Source organism: Ambystoma mexicanum, chromosome 5q, assembly GCF_040938575.1.
Source record: "Ambystoma mexicanum isolate Mex_15411 chromosome 5q, UKY_AmexF1_1, whole genome shotgun sequence".
NCBI lineage: Eukaryota > Metazoa > Chordata > Amphibia > Caudata > Ambystomatidae > Ambystoma > Ambystoma mexicanum.
The window spans coordinates 282,565,199-282,588,194 of record NC_090933.1 but is presented as its reverse complement, the minus strand read 5'-3'; positions in this window follow the sequence as shown (position 1 = coordinate 282,588,194).

Here is a 22,996-nt window from a genome sequence, read left to right as displayed (position 1 = left end):
TGTGGGTAGTAAAATCTAGAGCGATCCACGCAAGTTAGACTTCTCTGTATTCCCATGGGTGTCTTTGTTTCAGAAATGCATGGGGTTCCCTGTTTTCCTTGGTGGCTGCGACACCCCAGGCCCAAATCTGTGGGTTGACCACAAAGCCAAATTCAGTCTTCCCAGGGCGTTTGATGTACCAGTGGTTTAGCATTTTCCCATTGCACCCAGATTAGTGCAACCGCACATGTGAGGTACTGTTTTCATGGGGACAGGTATGGAAACATGGGAAGGTAGGACATGTGTTGTTTTCAGCATGTTTCATTGGTTTCCTGGTGGCAAATGTCTGAAAATTGTGTCTATAGCCCTACATTTGGAATTTGCCGGACCTTGTGGTTAATAACATCTAGCGCAATTTGCGCAAGTCTCACCTCTTTGAATTCTGACTGGTGTGTTCTTTTCAGAAATGCATGCGGTTCCTTGTTTTCCTTGGTGGCTGTGACACGCCAGGCCCAAATCTGTGGGTTGTCCACAAAGCCAAATCCCGGTTCTTTGGTGTTTTTATTGTACCAGTGGTTTAGCCTTTTCCCTTTTGTGCTCAAGTAAGTGCACCCACACATTTGAGGCACCATTTTTGTCTGAACACCTCTGGGAATGTGGGAAGGTAGGACATGTGTTGTTACTGGTGTGTATTGGTAGTTTCCTGGCAGCAAATGTCTTAAAATGTTCCTTTTTTTCTATAAAATTGGAATTTGCTGCGACTTATGGGTATTAAAATCTAGGAAAATTCACAACAGTCTGACCTCTTTGGATTCCCATGGGTGTCTCATTTCAGACATGCATGGGGTTCCCTGTTTTCATTGGTGACTGCGATACCCCTAGCCCAAATCTCTGGGTCCACAAAGCCAAATCCAGTCTTCCCCAGGGTGTTTGATGTACCAGTGGTTTAGCCTTTTCTCTTTGAGCCCAGATCAGTGCAAGTACACACGTGACGTAACGTTTTTGTCTGGACACCTGTGGGAATGTGGGAAGGTAGGACAAGTTTATTTGCTTGCATGTTTCGGTGGTTTCCTGGTGGCAAATGTCTGAGAATTGGGGGCGGGGAGGTTCCTCCATTTTAGACACTTTGGATTCCCGCAGGTGTCTTCCCTGCAGAAATGCATGGGTTCCCTGTTTGCCCTGGTGGCTGCAACACGCCAGCCCCAAATCTGTGGGTTGTCCACAAGCCCAAATACAGTAAAAATGTGTTTTTCCCAGGGCGTTCCGTGTAGCAGTTTTTTTGCCTGTTCCCTCAGTGACCATGCAGGGGTTGAGATTTTGAAATTAGCTGAAATAAATTAAGCATACCATATGTTTTGGAAAATGCCAAATTATAAATCATACAATGGCTGTTGAGCTATTGACCGTATACACATGTAAAAGCATTAAAGTGTATGAAACGTACAAACTTGTAGAACCTATAAATAGTGGGCCACTACATACATTTATGTTTGCAGTTAATGTTTAGTGCCATGCAGGATCACAAAATGTGTAACTTAATTACCAGGACTTTTTTTTACATATCAAGTATACCTAATGGCTAGTTCTTGAGCGTGCACATATGTTACTGAATACATTTGTATTTGTTGTTAATATTTAGTGCCATATAGAATTACAAAATAAGCAACTGAATTACCAGTATACTTCTTAAGAATTAAGTGTACCTAAATAGATGGATATTGCATGTACAAAACTGTTGAAGTTTTGAAGCATATTAGGCGTTCAAACTCGTTGAACAAATACGTAGTACACTTCTGCATACAGTATTATATGCAGTTAATATGTATTGGCATATATCATTATTAGATACAAAATTGAAAGAGTAGGTTTTTATTGTTTAACATTGTCAAAAAAAAGTAACTGTTACATTCACTGGTAAATGTTTATTTTATAATTACTATTTTACTAACCTGCGTCCAAAGAAGGGGCTGACATTTAGAAATTTGCTGAAATAAAATAAGCATACAGTATTTTTTTTAAGTAATCAATTAAACATTATACAAGCTGAACATTTGTAATAATTCTAGTGCTGATTTAAGTTAATATAGTTAATAGGCATGGTTGAAAAGGTTCTGCTTTTGGGCATGCTTGAAAGCATAAATGGCACGCTCACTTGTGAAATAAGTTAAGTGGAGTGTTTCTGTATGGTCGTTGGTAATTACTACAGCAGCATAGAAGTAGTTTACATTATGCATGCACTGTCTATGGGGAAGCTAGTTTCCATAAGGCCAGCGAGGTGAGTTTGCTACCCGATAATCCCCCTGAGGGTGGCACTCAGTGAGTAGACCTCATGGGAGGGGGGAATCATTCATGGGACCAGCTGGCCTGGGAGGACGCAGTATTCACCTACCCATTTTGTACCCCCACACTCCTTATCCCCCACTCATGCCCCTATGGTCCCCCAAACCTCTGTATGTTATAGTAGAGTAGAAAGTCTCATTGACAATACCGAGATGAGGAAGAGGGAGACTTACCCAAACTTACTATCACTGAGATGAAGAAGAGAGAACAAAGAGGCAAAAGCCCACAGTGGAACCAACACATGCGGTACAGTTGTCAAGAAGCAGCCTGAATCTTAAAAAGGAAAGAAGGAATCAATGGTTGGTTGAACCAGCCCTGGAGGAGCATGGAACAAGATGCTTTTTCGTCACATGGGACACCAAGGTTGGAAACCGGGACACAGAGAGAGGTAACTATCTGAGGGGTCCCACCTGGGTAGACTTGGCCAGTGGCAGAGAGAAAGGTAGCCACACTGGCGAAAACCAACAGAGAGCAAAGACACAAGCAACCATAGACATGAGGAACAGTCTGGAGCTGCAGAGCCATGAGGACGAGAACTCACAGCGCGGCAGCAACAGAGAAGCACCGCTCCACCTCCCGTAGAGACTGGAGACTGCCCGGGACTTCCCACAGATAGGGAAAGGGTCAGACCAGTTGTTTGGGCACTGAGGGAGGTGAATACATTGACAAGCATTGTGAATTTATCCCACAGAGCACAAGCGGATAAAAGAGAAAACACTTAATTTGACATGAACTTTGTAAACCATGTAAATCTGTTCGGAAGAGCACAAGGGGATAAAAGAGGAGATGTACAACTTGATACAAACTTTGCAACCCGATAAAGACATTAAGAATACACTTATGTGGGATAGTACCTGGCAGGAGAATATATCAGGTCTGACTAAGTGGACACTAGGTAAAGCAAGACAAGGGATCCTGCAGAGGCAGACGAAAAGGGTCTGGGACCCATCTGAAAGCAGGGAAGCACTGCCAGTATGTAACAGGTTCAGTGCCCTGGTTGGAACAGGCAAAGGCCAGCAATAAATTATGTAAGGGTCAAAGATCCCCATCAATGCAAAGGCATGTATAACAAGTGGGCTGCAGCCCAGAAGCAGTCTGGGAGCCCATGAAAGGACATAAAAAGATCAAACAGGAAACCAGTGAAAGAGCAAACATCCTCAGAACTCAAAATCTATGGAATCAAGTCTGACAGGGTAGTGAACCTGACTTGGTACACCATTGGGAACGTCTATAATCAGGTCTGGCAGGTTAGTGAGCCAGGCTTGATAAAAGACTTGTAAGGTTAATTTTTGTTTCACAGACAGAGGAAGAGGTTCCTCCCCAGAGAGCAAGGAACTTGGTACAGAGGAAGAGGATTCCTCCTGAAGGTTTTCAAAACTGTGTTTTGGGCACAAGTGGAAACCAGAACCAAGTAAGAGGTTCCTCCCAGATGAATGTCGAACAGTGTTTTCTTTAAGTGGGTACAGAGGAAGAAGATTCCTCCAGAAGGTCTGGAGAACTGTGTTTTGGTTACAAGTGGAAGCAAGAACCAAGGACAGGGTTCCATCCAGGGGAGTGAGGAATTGTGTTTTCTCTAAGTTGGTCTGAACATTCAAACAGTGAACAGTTAACTACTTATTCCTTCACAAGAACTGTCCCTTGGAGTTTACATACATACAAGTGGAAGCGAGAACTAAGAAAGAGGTTTCTCCCAGGAGAGTGAGGAACTGTGTTTTGGAACTGTGTTTTCTTTAAGTGGGTGCAGAGGATGAGGATTCTTCCAGAAGGTTTGGAAAACTGTGTTTTGGTTACAAGTTGAAGCAAGAACCAAGTACGTGGTTCCTCCCAGGAGAGTTGCAGTTTGAATCACCTAGAGTTGCGCTAAATGAAATCAATCACACAGGTATAACAAATTATTATCAATTTATTGTTTGATATAATCAAATTTAGTTCTTAATTGATTGATTATGTTACAAACTTGTGCCGTTAATCCCTTATAGAAGTCTCTTGGTAATAAATTGTCCTGTAATGGTATTTCTGTCTTGGTTGCTTCAATTATTTTGAAAGTCTCACTTCTGAGTTACTAAGATGTTGCTTCGCATCAAGTAACAGTGATTACAAGATTGATTGAGTTGTTTTAGTTCCTAGTTGTTGAAATTTGATGACACGTGTTTCCCCAATTGTATGATTGGTTCTTCAGGAGGGTAAATCTAGCAGGTCAATGTTTTAGCATTGTGCCCTTAGGGGTAAATACAGAGAGAGACAAAGTCAATGGGATTGTCTATAGTAAGCTATTTGTTGTAGTTTTTGCTAAGAATATTATGAACCTTATATCTGTAAGCAAATCTTAAATTGTAACAGGAGGCTGAACATTAGGATATGGCAAATTTATGATGTATAACAGTATATTATGTTAATCATTGTTGATTTTTCCTTTCTCAACACCCGAACAATTTGCGCATTAAAAGTAAACCTTTGATAATAGCGAATTGTGAATTTAATTTACACTTACTTCAATGTTATACAAAATAGTGCTTTAAAGTTTCTTCGTGAAGATCTTAAGAGTGGCTTGAAGGGGTTATAAGCTGCCTATTGTGCTAAAATGTGCGTAGCTCCAAAAGTGCTTTTGAGAGTCTTGTGTGTTGCCTACGAATCAGAGAGTAACAATTAATTAGGACTGCATTCAAATGTTAACTACCAGTCTAAAGATTAGTTATCGAAGTGAAAAGTTTCCGGTCTTACCTCATATTAAGGTTATGTCTCAAATAATCGGTTTCTAGAATTGGATCATAGAAGAAGAGTCGATATAATAACAGTGTGTTGTTGCTTCTTGAAAATCTTAGGGGTGACTTGAAGGTGCTCTATTGCGTTAGAATGGGCGTAACTCCAATCGTGCTTTTGAACATTTTTTATGTGACCTATGAATCAGGACATAACAATTAATTAGGTCTTAGCTAGAATGTTTGGTACCATTTTTTGCATTCATTTTAGAAGTGACAATAGTTTCTAGTCTTACCTGAGATTGTGATTCTATCTCAAGTGGTTGATTTCTTGGGTTAGATCATGGGAGAAGAGTTGGCATGATACCGCGTTATTCCTTGCTGGAAACTACTTTAAAGATGGTGGTTTATTTATGTCAGCTTGATAACGCATAACATGCGTTAGCTACGTTGTCGCGTCATCACGTGATGTGCCATTTTGAATTGGGCCCATTCTTTTCCCTTCAAGATGTGAGCATAATTCAAACTGCTATGGGTCTTAATATAATAATAATTAGCCAATTTGGTACTGCATTCTGTATGGATCTTAAAGTGATATTTCGGACAGGACAGACGTTGATGTTTACTGGCTCTGTATGGAATTTGAAGGAATATTACAGACAGAACAAACATTAATGTTTCCTTTGTTTTTACTGTGGTTGGGTTAATTAGATTAAATTGGAAAATTACATTTTGTCTAGCGCAGGAATTTTACTGAGTTCATTTTACCCCAAGTGTAAGGTGTTCCAAGGGAATGTTTCAGACAGGTATATTTGATGAATAAGATTGTGTTATATGCTAAATCGACAGATGTAATGATTACAAGTTGGGTTATTTTTTGCAGAGCTTAAGTTGTAAATTGCATCTGGCTAGTGAATAGGCGGAACTGCATATTGTTATTATTGTGCTGAGTGTTTTTTATAGAAAATTGATCATTTCCGTATCTGTGTTTAATCCTGAGTGACAGCAGTTCATTAAGCAAATCCATCTGGCTTCGCACTGCCTGAGTAGTTGCTCCCAAATATCTCCTCTAATTGGTTTATGTATTTTTGGATGCCAAAGAATTTCACTTGATCAGTTTTGTCCTGTTCATGATACGTAAAGAAATGATGTACCAATGGATACCTGATGTCTCTGTTTTTGAGAGTCCTCATATGTTCCGCTAGTTTGGTCTTTAATTGTCTAATTGTACTTCCTATGTACAATTTAAGGCAAGAACATGTTATAAAATAAACTACAAGTGAGTTGCAGTTTATAAAGTCTGATATTTAATGGGTTTTTCCATTTGGTGATAGACGTGTGGTTTTGCTATTTTCTGAGTAAAGGCACATTGTGCACGTTCCACATTTGTAGTGTCCATACAGTTTTTCAGAATTCCATAATAGTGTTTGGCCTCTTGATTTTGTCTTGATTTGGAAGTGTGATGCACAAAGAATATTTTTCAGATTGTTGGCGTTGCGATATGTCAAAATGGGTGTAGCACTTAGGTAGTCTTTCAGGTCATCATCTGCATTAAGTATAGAGAAATGTTTTGTTAAAATGTACCTCAGTTTGCGTGCTTCTGAGTTGTAAGTAGTGATGAATCTGGTTTCTTTTGGTTCCTCAATTTTTGTAAAGATTTTGTTTTGTAGTAGTTCTTGTCTTGTTCTTGATTTATTCTTTTGGTAAGCTTTTTTGAGCATAGCTTATTTGTATCCTCTGATTTTGAAATGTTCTTGGGCTTGCAATACATGTTTGTCAAATTCCTGAGTTTGTGTACAGTTTCTCTTGATTCTTAAGAATTCTCCAAATGGAATATTATTCGTTATGTGCTGCAGATGATTGCTGGATGCATGTAAGATGCTGTTGCCGGCTGCGGGTTTTGACATATAGGGTGGATTGAATTGTATTGTCGCGATGTGTAGTTCTAAGTCCAAAAATTGAATCCTTTCTGTGCTTTCTTGCATTGTTAGTTGCAGATTGTAGGAATTGTTGTTCAGGTGTTCATGATATGTTTTGAGTTGATTCTTTGTACCATTCCAGATTACTAAGATGTCATCAATGAACCTGCCCCAGTATACAATGCAATATTTTTTCTGTGAATAAAGTATGTTGCCAGGCATGGTATAGCTCAAAATGGCCCATGTAGATGTCGGCATAGTCTGTGGCAAATTTGGTGCCCACAGCGGTTCCTTGTTTTTGTTTGAATATTTCACCATCGAACATACATTGTTGTTGTTGAGCATGAAATGGAGCATTTATAGTATCATGAGGTTCTGTTGATGATAAGAAATGGATATTGTTTTAAGAAAGTGATAGATGGTGTCAATTCCTTTGGTGTGTAGTATGCTTGTATAAAGAGATGTAACGTAAAATGTTACAAGTCTAAAGTCTGGTTTCCAATTAACTGCAGTTAATTGCTGGATCACATGTTTAGTGTCCTGTGTGAAGGAGGACATGCCATTAGCGAACGGTTGAAGGTGCATGTCAATAAACTCTTAAATAGGTACAGTAAGGGATCCAATACCATTTATGTTTGGTCTATTAGGTGGAAGATGGGAGAAGGATTTTTGTATTTCTGGTATGAAGTAAGCTGTCGCTAGAACTGGATGTGGAGTTTTCATGGAATTGGTCTCATCTTCAGTTAGCAGTCCTTGTTCAAACCAATGGTTATTAAGACTTTGCCAATCTTGTGATAACTGTGGCAGTGGGTTTGTGGCTAATTTTTCATAACAGTTAGTATCTTGAAGATGGAGATTTGCCATTGTCATATAATCCTTGTTTTTGAGGAGTACTATTTTACCGCCCTTTATAGCTTGTTTTACTGTTATGTCCTGATTTTCTTTAAGGTCTTGTAAGGCTCTGGATTTAGAATACATACGGTTGAATCTAATTTTGGATGATTGTGAGCCTTTTAGGTAATGTTTCCTGAGGTTGTTTGTTACTAGCTGTTGGAAAATGTCTAGTGCATTTTCTGATGTAAAGTAAGGGGTACATTTGGATTTGAGCTTTATCATGGTCTCATCTCCTAAGCCTACATTTAGGTTTAGATCAGATGCAAATGTTTGTAGGTTGTGGATATCTGTTGTATCCTGGATGTTCATGAGGTCTATTGTGTTTTACACAATTTGTGTTGATAATTCTGACGGTGTTGATAAGACCGCTGCTGTGGGTTTCCTGATTTTGGTGCTGAAACCTTTTTTCAATTTAAGTGTTCTAGGGAATTTGAATAAGTCCAAATTTGTGAGAAAATAGTCCATGTGGTTTGAGGGGCAAAACAAAAAACCTTTGTTGATAACTATGATTCAGTCAGTTGAAAGATCTGTATTGATGAGGTTGACTACTAGGTCTTCCTGTGGTTGATTGCTTTTTGATCTGGTGAAGATACCTTGAGTGTTTGTGGTATCTACCAATGCTCCCCTTGTCTCTCTTGCCTCTTTGTGTGGGTTTCCATTTGTTCATGTAGGTTGCACACTTTTTGGTTTTGGAAGTAGTCATTTGAATACTGGATATGTCCTTGCCAATCTTTATCTCTGGTATTCCTCTGAAAAAGAAAATGGCGTTTCTTCTTGTGTTTTGTCTGGAATGGTTAATGTAGTGGCTTCTGATTCATTTTCACTAGCTGATTCAGCTTCGGATGATTCCGGTGATATGGGAGATGTTAAGGTTGGTTTAGTGAAATGTTTGGTGGGAGGTTTATTGGTTTTGATGGATTGAGGTTTTTGAAAAGTGTATACCCTTTTGTATTTGTACCCTAAAGTTGCACCAAATGGAAATCAATCACACAGGTATAACAAATTGTTAAAAATGTATTGATATACTCAAATGTAGTTCTTAATTGATTGATTATATTACAAACTTGTGGAGTATATCCATTATAGAAGTCCATTGGTAATAAATTGTCCTTTAATGGTCTCTCTGTCTTGGTTGCTTCAATTATCTTGAAAGTCTCACTTTTGGGTTATAAGGTCGTTGCTTCACATCAAGTAACAGTGATCACAAGACTGATTAAGTTGTTTTAGTTCCTTGTTGAAATTTGATGACACGTGTTTCCCCAATTGTATGATTGGTTCTTCAGGAGGGTAAATCTAGCAGGTCAATGTTTTAGCATTGTGCCCTTAGGGGTAACTACAGAGAGAGACAAAGTCAATGGATTGTCTGTAGTAATCTCTTGTAGTTTTTGCTACAAATATCATGAACCTTATATTGGTAAACAAATCTTCAGTTGTAACAGGAGGCTGAACACTAGGGTATGGCATATTTATGATGTATAACAGTACATTATGTAAATCATTGTTGATGTTTCCTATCTCAACACCAGAACAATATGTGCATTAAAAGTTAACCTTTGATAATACCGAATTGTGAATTTAATTTACACTTTCTTCAATTCTCTGGCTTTGTCATACGAAATAGTGCTTTAAAGTTTCTTCGTGAAGATCTTAAGAGTGGCTTGAAGGGGTTATAAGCTACCTATTGTGCTAAAATGCCTCTAGCTCTAAAAGTGCTTTTGACAGTCTTGTGTGCTGCATACGAATCAGAGCGTGACAATTAATTAGGACTGCATTTGGGTGTTGAGAAAGGAAAAATCAACAATGATTCAGCCTCCTGTTACAACTGAAGATTTGTTGACAAATATAAGGTTCATAATATGTGTAGCAAAAACTACAACAAAGAGGTTACTGTAGACAATCCCATTGAGGTTGTCTCTCTCTGTATTTACCCCTAAGGGTACAATGCTAAAACCTTGACCTGCTATATATACCCTCCTGAAGAACCAATCATACAATTGGGGAAACACGTGTCATCAAATTTCAACAACTAGGAACTGGTGTAAGTTGCTAAGCAAATGTAGCAATGAATATTCTATTTCAATTGCCACCAATTGTTAACAACATTTACTTACACAGTACAGACCCATTGTGTTTGCAAATGTTAGTACTTCACAGAAATGCAGCAAACAATCCTGACAACACGTATAGTGTTTATGGAATAAGACAACCATTGGACTACTGTGCTGAAATGGTGAAATTCACTATAAACTCACAAGAAGATCCACAGAATTTCTAATGTACTTACTACAAGTACTGGAAAACAAAAACATACCTATAAGTGAAATCTTCCAAATTTCATACATGTGGAAACATACATGCACTCTCTGCAACAATGTGACAGAGCAAAATAATTCCCTAAGGAGTGCTTCGTGTATGTATTCATACCTAATTGTGAATCCGTTCCATTTCAGCAACTTGTACAAAATGCAAACCATGGTAGATTATGTACAACCTGCAATTCAGATAATCGCTCCACCTTACTAATACAAACACATAGTGAATACGTAATACTAATGCTACTACGTTACAATGCAGATTGTACCAAAAACAACTGCAAGCTGACTGGATTCACACATCGTCAAGTATCACTTGGTAAGAAAACCTTCACAACAATAGGTATAATCTACCACGCAGGAGCCACAACCAATGCAGGTCACTACACTGCATATATAAAAAAGAAATGTGGATGGTTCGAATGTAATGATAGTATCATTACTCTAAAGCAGAGATTACCAGCAAATCTTACAAACACTTATTTAATCTTCTTAAAACCAAAGTTTAATAACTAATCTGTACTTAAACATTAACAAAACTTCAATTAAAAAACTATAAACAGTTAGACTACGCCAACAGGTATCTAACTGCCCCACAATGATTCTATAACAAACAAACAGATAAATGAATACCACTAAATTATAACAAAAAATAGACAATTAGAATACGCCAACAGGTATCTAACTGCTCCAAAAATCTGCTACAAGCCAACAGACATTAGCCAGAAACAACAAGTTAACACTGAAAACTAAAACAACTCAATCAATCTTGTAATCACTGTTACTTGATGTGAAGCAACATCTTAATAACTCAAAAGTGAGACTTTGCTAATCCCATAGGAAGAGCACTTTTTGGGTGGCTTATAACTACGCTTTCCCTGGACAAATCCTCACCAAACATTGCAATAGTATATGGCCCACTCTGAATATTTTTGCAAAGTTTGGTGCGGTTTGATCAAGGGGGCGCAAAGTTATAGGGGGGTCCAAAATTGTCTTTTTTTCCCATAGACTGAATGGGGAAAAAACTTTGCTCATGCCTGCATCCCTATCCACTGGACGGATTTTCAACAAATTTGCGGCAGGAGCAGCGGCTTGGTCCCGAAAGCGTGCTTTTGTAAATTTGGGGAAAATCCATTCAGTAGTTTTTTTTTTAAAACAACCAAAAGTAGGTCCGCTCCATGGACACACTTCACTGTTTGCTCTGCGGACAGGACACTGATTGGCTAATCGGCTTGCGTCATGTCCACGGACACACAACGTGTTCGCTGATTGGCTGGAGTGAAGCGTGAGGTGCGTCACATTGTTTTGATGAGCCCGCCATCTTGTATCCGCGGACAGTGCTGTGACGAATGGGGCAAAATACAAATTTGGCAGTGCGTTTGTGTATAAGAGTGCTTGGGGAGGGTGGGGGATTAAGAGACGGGTGAAATGCTGTATTTGCTTAGGTGGCAGGCACCCATGATGTGTTTGTCATGTCCACGGACACTGCGGCTGTCTGCGGACATACAAAAAATGTAATGCAGTGGCCCATACTGCCAGTTAAAATGTTTGATTCTATGGGTGTGATCTATGGGTGTGATATTCTGCAGTGGTTGTGGCCAGGGCCTAGAGTCTTGGGTGCATGGCCACAACCACCGCAGCATATCACACCCATAGATCACACCCATATAATCAAAAATCTACGAAATATTTGTAAATGTACAGTTTGTGTACTGTTTGATTTATATAGTTTGTATGTGAAGTTTTGGCTATGTGATGTCATTAAGATTCTAGAGTTTGGTAACAAGCACTGCAGTATAACATATCCATGGAAGTAAACATTTTGAATTGTGGTGTATGGTTAGATGTTTGCTTCAATGGTTGTGTTATGGAGCAGTATTCATGAGTTGTATTTATTTTGTAATATACTTACTGTTTGATTTTTCGTGATTGAATATATTTTTTTCATGACTTGGGTAACTGGAGCAGATATTCTTTCTCAATTTCTGTGTTAAAAGAAAAGATCATGTTAGTGTACGTAGTTTATAAAGACATATTACATTGCAAAATAGACATTTCTGCTTTATTTTGACCCTCATATTTGGTAGTTTACAAACCAGTGTACTGTGCAATTTGCTCAGTTTCTGTGTTTGTTGTTTAAATCATTGAGTCTGTGGAAAAAAAAACATGTTGGATTAAAAAAAAAACATTTTTTTATTCGTACAGTACATTTCTTTCTTTGTTTTCAGTGTTTACTTGTTGTTTCTTACTAATATTTTATCTGTTGGTTTGTTCCAGATTGTTAGATAACTGTTGTTGAATTGTAACTGGGTATTGTTTTTTTTATTAATATTCTCAAATTGTAATCTATCTGTTGGGTTGTTGCAGATTCTTGGGGCAGTTAGATACATGTTGGCATATTCTGACTGTTTATTTCTTGTTATATTTTAGTGGTCTTGATTTATCTGTTTGGTGGTTGCAGAATTTTGGGGCAGTTAGATACCTGTTGGCATATTCTAACTGTTTATTTCTTCTTAGAATGTATTGGTATTGATTCATCTGTTTGGTTGTTGCAGAATTTTGGGGCAGTTAGATACCTGTTGGTGTATTATAACTGTTTATAGTTTTCTAATTGAATTTTTATTAATGTTTATGCAGAGATTAATTATTAGTGGTATTGCTTTATTTGTTTGCTTCTTGCAAAATCTTGGGGCAGTTAGATACATGTTGGTGTATTGTAATTGTTTATTTCTTCTTATAATTTAGTGGTACTGATTTATTTGTTTGGTTGTTGCAGAATCTTGGGGCAGTAAGATACCTGTTGGCGTATTCTAACTGTTTATAGTTTTCTAATAGATGATTTGTTAATGTTTATGTACAGATTAGTTATAAAATTTTGGTTTTAAGAAGATTAAATAAGCGTTTAAGATTTTCTGGTAATCTCTGCTTTATCATTACATTAAAACCATCCAGAATTCTTATTTATATATGCAGTATAGTGACCTGCATTGGTTGTGGCTCCTGCGTGGTAGATTATACCAATTGTTGTGAAGGATTTCTTACCAGGTGATACTTGACCATGTGTGAATACAGTCAGTTTGCAGTTGTTTTTGGTACCATCTGCATTGTAACATAGAAGCATTAATATTATGTATTTACTATGTGTTTCCATTTGTAAGGTGGAGCGATTATCTGGATTGCAGGTAGTACATAATCTGCCATGGTTTGCATTTTGTACAAGATGCTGAAATGGAATGGATTCACAGTTAGGTATGGATACATATTCAAAGCGTTCATTAGTGATTTGTTCCTGTGCCATATTGTTGCACAGAGTGCATGTATGTTTCCACATGTATGAAATCTGGAAGATTTCATTTACAGGTATGTTTTTGTTTTCCAGTACTTGTAGTAAGTACATTAGAAATTTTTGTGTATCTTCTTGTGAGTTTATGGTAAATTTGACCATTCGCACAGAAGTCCAATTCTTGTCTTATTCCATGAACACTTTGGGGGTAATTCATAGAATTCAGCGCACAAGTGGCGCACGCGGCTGGCGCACAGTGTGCACGTGCGGCTGTCAGCGCGAGCCGCGTGTGCCAAAATCCATTTCCGCGCACATCATATTCATGGATTTTAACATCCAAAACCAGCCGTGGTGCACAGTGGCGCAGCGACCCTGCAGCAGCGCCAGTTACGCCCCCAACCCCTCCCCATGCACCATGAACAGCGCACAAATCCCGAACATGGCGCACAGGCCAGTGGACCAGCATACAGACCCCAACCACGAAAAAGTCTGTAAAAATCCCAGCGCACCCCTCCGAATACACGTATCGCGCTGCGTGGGAAGTATTACACAACATTGGCCCAGTGCGAGCGGGGTATGTGTATTTCGGGGGTGCGTGGGAAGTTTCACATGCGATTGGCCCTGTGCGAGCAGGGTAGGTGTATTTCTGGAGTGCGTGGAAAGTTTCACACGAATTTTGGCCCTGTGCGAGCAGGGAATGTGTATTTCTGGGGTGCACAGGAAGTTTCACACGCGATTGGCCCTCTGCAAGCGGGGTACGTGTATTACTGGGGTGCGCAGCAAGTTTCACACGCGATTGGCCCTGTGCGAGTGGGGTACATGTATTTCTGGGGTGCGCGGGAAATTTCACATGCGATTGGCCCTGTGCGAGCGGGGTACGTGTATTTCTGGGGTGCATGGGAAGTTTCACATGCGATTGGCCCTGTGCGAGTGGGGTACATGTATTTCTGGGTTGCGTGGGAAATTTCACACGCGATTGGCCCTCTGCGAGTGGGGTATGTGTATTTCTGGGATACGTGGGAAGTTTCACACGCGATTGGCCCTGTTCGAGTGGGGTGCGTGTATTTCGGGGGTGTGCAGGAAGTTTCACATGCGATTCGCCCTGTGCGAGTGGGGTACGTATATTTCCGGGGTGCGCGGGAAGTTTTGCACACGATTGGCCCTGTGCGAGTGGGTTACGTGTATTTCTGGGGTGCGCGGGAAGTTTCACACGTGATTGGCCCTGTGCGAGCGGGGTACGTGTATTTCGGGGGCGCGCAGGAAGTTTTACACACGATTGGCCCTCTGCGAGCGGGGTACGTGTATTTCTGGGGTGCACAGGAAGTTTTGCATGCGATTGGCCCTGTGCGAGTGGGGTACGTGTATTTCCTGGGTGCGCGGGAAGTTTCACATGTGATTGGCCCTGTGCGAGCGGGGTACGTGTATTTCGGGGGTGCGCAGGAAGCTTCACACGCGATTGACCCTGTGCGAGTGGGGTACGTGTATTTCTGGGGTGCGCGGGAAGTTTCACACGTGATTGGCCTTCTGCGAGCGGGGTACGTGTATTTCCGGGGTGTGCGGGAAGTTTCACACGTGATTGGCCCTCTGCGAGCAGGGTACGTGTATTTCTGGGGTGCGCGGGAAGTTTCACATGCAATTGGCCCTCTGCGAGCGGGGTACGTGTATTTCTGGGGTGTGTGGGAAGTTTCACGTGCGATTGGCCCTCTGCGAGTGGGGTACGTGTATTTCAGGGGTGCGCGGGAAGTTTCACACGAAATTGGCCCTGTGCGAGCGGGGTATGTGTATTTCCGGGGTGCGTGGGAAGTTTCACATGCAATTTACCCTGTGCGAGTGGGGTACGTGTATTTCCGGGTGCACGGGAAGTTTCACATGCGATTGGCCCTGTGCGAGCGGGGTAGGTGTATTTCTGGGGTACACGGGAAGTTTCACATGCGATTGGCCCTGTGCGAGGCGGGTTCGTGTATTTCTGGGGTGCGTGGGAAGTTTTACACGCTATTAGCCCTGTGCGAGCAGGGTACGTGTATTTCTGGGATGCGCGGGAAGTTTCACACGCGATTGGCCCTGTGCGAGCGGGGTACGTGTATTTCTGGGGTGCGCAGGAAGTTTCACATGCAATTGGCCCTGTGCAAGCGGGGTACGTGTATTTCTGTGGTGCGCGGGTAGTTTCACACGCGATTGGCCCTGTGCGAGCGGGGTACGTGTATTTCTAGGGTGCGCGGGAAGTTTCACACGCGAATGGCCCTGTGCAAGCGGGGTACGTGTATTTCGGGGGTGCCCCAACGAATTGGCAGTGTGTGTCCTCCCAGGTGTGCCCTCTCCCCCCTAACCAGGGCCTGCAGTCAGACCCCAACACAGGGGTACACACTGCACCCCTGGCCATGCCCCACAGGCACCCCAACCACCCTGCTGAAGCCCCCCAGCCAGCCCACATGTCACCATGCACAAGTGAGCAGTGACTTATGTCCCCCAGCACCCCCATCCACCCAGCATTGAGGGGCACCTGCCAGCAGGCCTCGACTTATGTCCCCCAGCACCCCATCCACCCTGCATTGAGGGGGACCTGCCAGCAGGCCCGACTCATGTCCCCCAGCACCCCATCCACCCAGCATTGAGGGGCACCTGCCAGCAGGCCCCGACTCATGTCCCCCTGCAACACTAAAGGAAGCTGCACAATCATGGCCCTCATGTGCACCACAATTCCACAGCACGCCACCCCAGTCTTGACATGCAATGATTTCACCAATCCACCACACACCGACATGCCTATGTCTCGACACAAATCAAAAGTCAACCATGTACATCAACACATGTCGGTCACACACACACACTGTTCGCCATAAATTGTGCAAAACCACAATTTGACATGTATGAACCCAATGAGCGAATCCCACACATGGAATTAAAATATCAAAAAGTATTATTAACGAAATCAATGTAATGAAATGAAAGTCAAAAAAATAATACAAAAATGAAATGCATGTCCAAATACATGAAAAATGAAATGTAGATGCAATCCAAATAAATCCAGAAGAAAAATGATCCAAAATCATTGTCCACCAAAACAAATCCAAAGGAAAGGTAAAAATGAAAATCCATTGTCCCATGGTGAAATTCAAAGAAAATGCACACATAAATCCAAAGTCCAACTATGTACAATCAATTTTGAAAGGGTCCATGAGCCCAACGAAAGAAATGAAACCTTTCTAAAAAACTACATAAGAAAAGAACTATATACAAAAGTGTGGGGTAGAGTACAATCACCCCAAAAGAAATGAAAATGAAAAGGAAACCTAACACTAAAAACTATTTACAATGGCGGCAGGCTAGTCCAACGGCTCACTTTCCGATGTCCCGGCCCAGGGCATCATTGAACTCCTGGTCAATGTCCTGGTGGCGGTCCTCTTCCATGGCCCCGAGGGTTTGAGGGACGATGCCATATTAGACTCCAACTCCCTGCGAATAGCCTCAAGGCACTCGGCCCACCTCTGTGCCCTCCGCATGGAGTTCTCCGTCTTGCCCATTGTAAGGCGTGCCTCTTCTGCCCGCCGCCGCTCCGCATCTATACGCCGACCCAACCGCAGCCACATGGAAGACACACCCATTCCGGGGTCCTCCTGCCCTCTGGCTGATGCCTGCCCCTCTGATGTCGATGGCCCAGAGCCATTGTTGCTCCCACCTAGAGCCTGCTGCTGCTGCTGTCCATGTGCCCTGTCCGATGATGCCTGCACATCCTCCATCTGCTGGTCTCCAGTTGTTTTGGTGTCCACCCCTGCTGGACCGCCGACTCCCGACTGTGGCAGGGACGGGATCTCCACCAAGCTGGCTGTGTTGGTCAGGCCAGGTCCACAGGGGGCCCTGGTGGAATCTGGGCCGGAAGACGGCAGGTAGAACGACTGGCGCATAGTCTCCACAGAGGAGGAGGGGTCCGCCAGAGTGCGCGAGACATGTAGGAACCCACCGACCAGGGCCACTCCCAACAGAGCCACTTCGCAACGCTGCTCTTCGTGATGGCGTGCGTGCTCCCCCCAGGAAGCACACATGTCATCATGAATGTCACGTGTGCGCAACGCAACACCAATCAGGACGGAGCCCATACAGTCATGGGACCCCTCATACGCAGGTAGTGGAGAGGCAGATGATGTGGGCCTCCCCCCTAACTGCGGATGGGCCTGGGATGGGGCATCCCTGCTGGTGCATGGTGGTGCAGTCACAGGGTCAAGGACAGCGACATGAACAGGCCCCTCCGCGGTGACCTGTGCTGCCTCCTGAGCCTGGCCCTGGACTGCACCACTTGCACAAGTGGTACTACCCCCACCAGGCCCCATGTGCGGCTCAGTAATGGGCTCCTCCTCCTCTGTGGAGACCACCAACCTGGATGTCTCTGCACCGTCTTCCGCCATTGCAAGCCCCTTTGGGGGCTCACCCGGCCCTTCTGCTACAGCTGTAGTGGCAGAGGCGGCACCAGTCCCCTTGCTCCCGGATGAAGGCAATTCCTGGCAGGGTGGCTGGGCCTTGTGTCGCCGCTTGGTGGAGGCATCCCTGCCGCTTGGCTCCACAGCGCCGTCTCCACCCTCTTCTTCACTCGACGCTGCGTAGAGGGAGATATAGAACACAAGCATCAGGGTACAGTAAAATATTCCCCTAGACATGAGTGGCATCCATGTACAAGGGCCTTTTTTAACCAAAATGTTGCCTTAAAACTCACATGCATCATGGCTCATACTGATCTCATGCAAAGACATCACCAGAGGGTCATGCATCATGGCTTGTACACCACAGACACAGTGGATACAACGGTGACCGCACTGCATGAGTGAATCTACACATCATCACGGACACGTGTCATGCATCCATGGCGTTTCAAAGTCACACACACACATCTCAGACACACACACATGTGCACCATACGTGTACATGAGAGCAGCACCCATCCCTCACCCCCCCTCCATGTCCAAAAACAGAGACTGGCATGCATTCATGTGTGCATTCCGCATACAGCTCCCCATGTTGCATTGGAACACATGCACCATCCATGTGGTTCACACATTACTGGTCTCACGCGCATGACCATGATGTCCCTGCACACACACATCCATACATGGCCTATGTCACACATACAGGCAAGCATCAGACTACCAGAACACTGAAACATGCCCTGTCTCACACAGCAATGCTTGGCCACTTACCGCTCAACTCCAGACGGGTCTGCCTCCGAAGGATCCGGGCGTGGAGTGCTGGGCCTATGCCTTCCAGGACCCTCATCTGGATGTTGCTCATTGTAGAGGGTCCTGGACCTGAAGTCCTCCCAGCTCTTCTGGACGTGCTTGATGTCGCAGGTTGCCACCCCCTCCGTGTTGATGGCAACCACTACATCCTTCCAGATCCTCTCCCGTCCTTCCTTGTTGGCGCATGATGTTCCGAAGAGGGCATCATAATGCCCCAGGACATGCTCCTCCAGGACACCAACTTCCTTCTCACTGAAGCTGGTGGCCCTCTGCCTCTCTGGCTGGGGGTCGCCAGTGGTCTCAGATGGTGTTTGCCCCGACATGGCGACCCCCGAGACAGGCGTTGGTGGGCAACTGGGTCCTGGGGCAGGGCTGTAGAGCAATGGTATCCCAGTCTTCTGTTCCAGCAGGGGTGGACACAGCAACTGGACCCCTGCAGATGGCTGACGTGCAGGCACCAAATAGCAGGGCACGTGGGCAGCAGGCAGGCAGCAGCAGATGGCTGGTGGGAGCGTGCTCGGGCTCTTGGGGGCAGGGAAATGGCCTTTTGGGCAGGAGCGTGGTCTTCCGTGTGTTTTCGCGTGACCAGCTTGATACAGAGTGTTTTGGCATGTGAAAAAAGTGCACGTCAGCGTGAAATCCGAGGAAAGGCCCTTAGCGCGTAAACGCATAAGTGACGTTACGCGCGCAGGCGTTCCCCACAACACGGGTGCATAGTGAATCAGCACGTGAGAAAACTGCACGTTACTGTGCTATTGGAAGAAAGGGCCTTAGCGTGTAACCGCGTAAGTGATGTTGCACGTGTGGGCTGGTTTAAAAGGTACGAGTATCACGCTATTTTCTTGTACGTGCTTTTTGTGGAGAGCGAGCGGGTGATTCTTGTACTTCTTGTTGGTTCACACGCGATTACTTCACAACGTTTCCAGTTCATACTCCCTGTTTCCTCAGACTGCGTTCTTTTCTTCTTTTGGCAGGGGTGTTGCCAACGCACACACGCACGTCTTTTTCATGTTCTTTTTCAAGGCAGACGGTGAGTCACGCACGTATTTTCCAACTGTGGTTGCCCCCGTGTGTCGCATACCCCTTCAGAGGTCATTGTAGGCTGCGTGTAACATGTGTACGCTTATTTTTGTGTTTCTGGGTGCCATAGCGTAGTGCGGGTTCATTTCTCCACGCACGTGGTCTACCAGGGGTTGCATGCACGTGTACTTTTGTTTTTGGGGTGCCTGTGCATTGCGTGACCCGTCATCTTCCCCCAGGGGTCACAGACAGCCTTGCTAGAGCACTAGGGTACGAATTCCATCTAGTACCCTACCCCTTTCACCCCAATTGCCCAGGACAATTGTTTACTGCAACTCCCATACGCACAACAAACATCAGTGCCATGGTTGGGAGGCGACCAAGCAGTAAGGGAGGCAAAGGTGGCCGATCTCAAAGAGGTGGCTGTGGTGGGCACGGTAGGGGACGTGGCCAGTATTTGCAGGGTGCCCCTAGAGCCCCGTGTGTGGAGGACCAATTGGGCCACCTATGCCCCCCCAATGGTTGTGGGAAATATAGCTGACACCATCCCAGCTCAGACCTTGTTGGACCGGCCCATTATGTCAACTGAACCGGCACAGGATGACTCCCAGGCTGACTTCCAGGTCACCAAGTCTAAGCCAAGTGTGGCGGTGAAAGTTGCTGTCACCAGGTCACGTTGATCTGGGGCAGCAATGTCATCAGCTGCCCAAAGTAGCCAGGGTGGGGAGGCTGCAGGGGCAGCTGCAGCTCAATCCACCCCAGCTCCGAGTCTCCCAGCCGGGACAATATCGGTCCAGGTCCATCACACCGACGTTGGCCCTGCCACCATCACCCTGTAGCCAATGCCTGCACCAAGACCTTTGGTCAGTGTGCCTTTACAGGCTTCAAGTACCCAGTCCACCTGCGCTTCTTCCCCTACTGACCAGAGCGGCGCAAGCCATTCAGGATCCGCACCACCTTACAAGAAGAAGAAGATGGTTGCTCTTGCACTACAGACTGAGACCCCAGACACGGCTACACACTCCGGCACGTCAAGGAAGCCTAGCTTTAATGACGCCGAACTTGATGCACTTGTGGCCTATGGGTTGGCACATAGCTGCGAAAGGGTGGTGACTGAAGGCTGCAAGACTACGCCTGCTCAACGTAGGGCCCACTAGCAGACCATCGCAGACCACATTAGTACCCTTGGATTTGTGAGGCGCACAGCTGATGATTGCTACCTGAAATGCAGAGCAAAGAACAAGCTGGATTCCAATCAACCCTCTACTCTGGTGACTGGCGGCAGGTCTCCACCAGAGGACGACCAACTCACTGAACATGAGTCTGTTGCTGGAACCTTCGTCACAGAGGAACAGATCCAAGGCGTGGGAGACCTACCAGATTATGAAGCAGTGTCCGGTGAGTGCCCATGCATGTGTGTGTAATCCATGTGTATGTTGCTTGGGTGATGTTTTATGATTGAGTGCCAGGTGAGGGTGTGTACTCATGAGTGGTATGGGTCACCCATTGCTTCCTCCAAACCAGTCACTGGCCGTGCATTTGGGTATGACAGTATCCCTTCTGACCACAATGGCCAATTAGCACCACATTACTGCAGTTGCCCTTGAAATGTCATCTTGCAACAACAATGTTCAGAATTTTCAGTGTTCATTCAGCCTGATTGTTTCAATAATCGCATTTTTGCAACACATTGTTCTGCCCTAATGCCACATATGTGACATGCTTCTGTCATAGATTACACCCCACAATGTGCCACATTTATTACCATCTTATGGGAATTATTTTACCATTCAGGCTGATTGAGTAAGTGCCTGCTCACATCACTTTTTGTGGCCTGTTTGAATGTGGAATATGATTCTTGTTTCCTGTCATGTTGAAGTGACCAACCATTGATGTATCCATCTGCCTGCCATCACTGTATAATTGTACACTGGATGTGTTGCAGTGTGTGGCACATGCGTGTTTTGTCACACTATTTTGCATTTTTTATCTCATGTCCATCTCACATGGATGGGTGACAGTACTCATTGACTAACATATGGCTGTACTTGTCAAACGTACCATGGCTATGCTACGTGCCATCTGTGTGCTGGCATGTGCCATGTATGTGTATTGGACATGCCACTCACAGGCTATTGTGTGATGCCAGTGCTATCCAGCATGCAGCAAATGTGTTACTTTTCCATCTTGGAGTCCTCAGTGTCTGCTTTTTGCCTCCCCTTCCAACTCAATGACAGTGTATGCATGCCAGGGTTATAGTCATGTGGGACATGTGTAATTCATGTACTGGATCTCTGGCTTGTCAGGCCAATGTGTGTGCTATGGTGTTCATGCCTGTTTCCATTTGTTGTATTTCATGTTTTTGCAGGTGATGACGCACTTGATGCTATTGAGGTGGAGGAGATGGTGCAGACCCAGGAGGAATCTCAGCCACAACCGGGCACCAGTGGAGGAAGTGGGGTGGTGGTGGGTGAAAACCCAATCCTCCTGCAGACCATACTGTCCACAGGTGTCTCTGGGTGCACCTCCCCAGACCGCTATGAATCAGGTGCTGAATCGGAGAGTGAGACATATGTGACGTTGCAGGTGAGTGTTACTGGGAGGGATGCTTTTCTGACCAACCCACCTGCACCAGGGGGAGACCCCTTTATGGGGATGTCAGTGTTGGTAACTCCACCTTTGGCGGTTATGGATGCAGGGTCATGCTCAACAACATCTAATCCTGTTCCTGGGCCAGCAGATCAGAGGGGGAATGCAGTCCTGCATCCTCAGGCAGTGCCAGCACAGCAAGGTATCTCCCCTACCCAGACAGGGCACCATACCTCCCACTAATGTCTTACATGCCATCCTACCACCAGTAGATACTCTACCTTCTGCTCTCAGTAACCTGATCACCTACTGTAATCAAGTGAACTGATGACTCTGCATGTATTATAACTTGTATGTAATCCTGTTTGTATATAATTACTGTGCATGTAAATCTTGTATATTTATAACAATGTGTAACTAAGCTGATAAGTATCCTTGTAATTCTTGCGCCCAACTACCTTCGGGTCTCGGCTACGCCATATCAAATAAACAAACAAACAAACAAACAAACAAGGTGCAGATCGCCTTGCCCCAAACAGGTGTGGTGTCCGCCGACGCGGTGGCCGTACGCCACCAGGCAATACTGTATGGGAAAACTCCATCTACAGTATAGCAGCACAACAGGGAGCATTGGTTGAAATGATGGCTCAGGCAATGGAGAGGGTGGCCACTTCCATTCTTCCCCCTGAAAAGCAGATGGAGCAACAACAGCAGGCAACAGACTCCATTTGCCAAT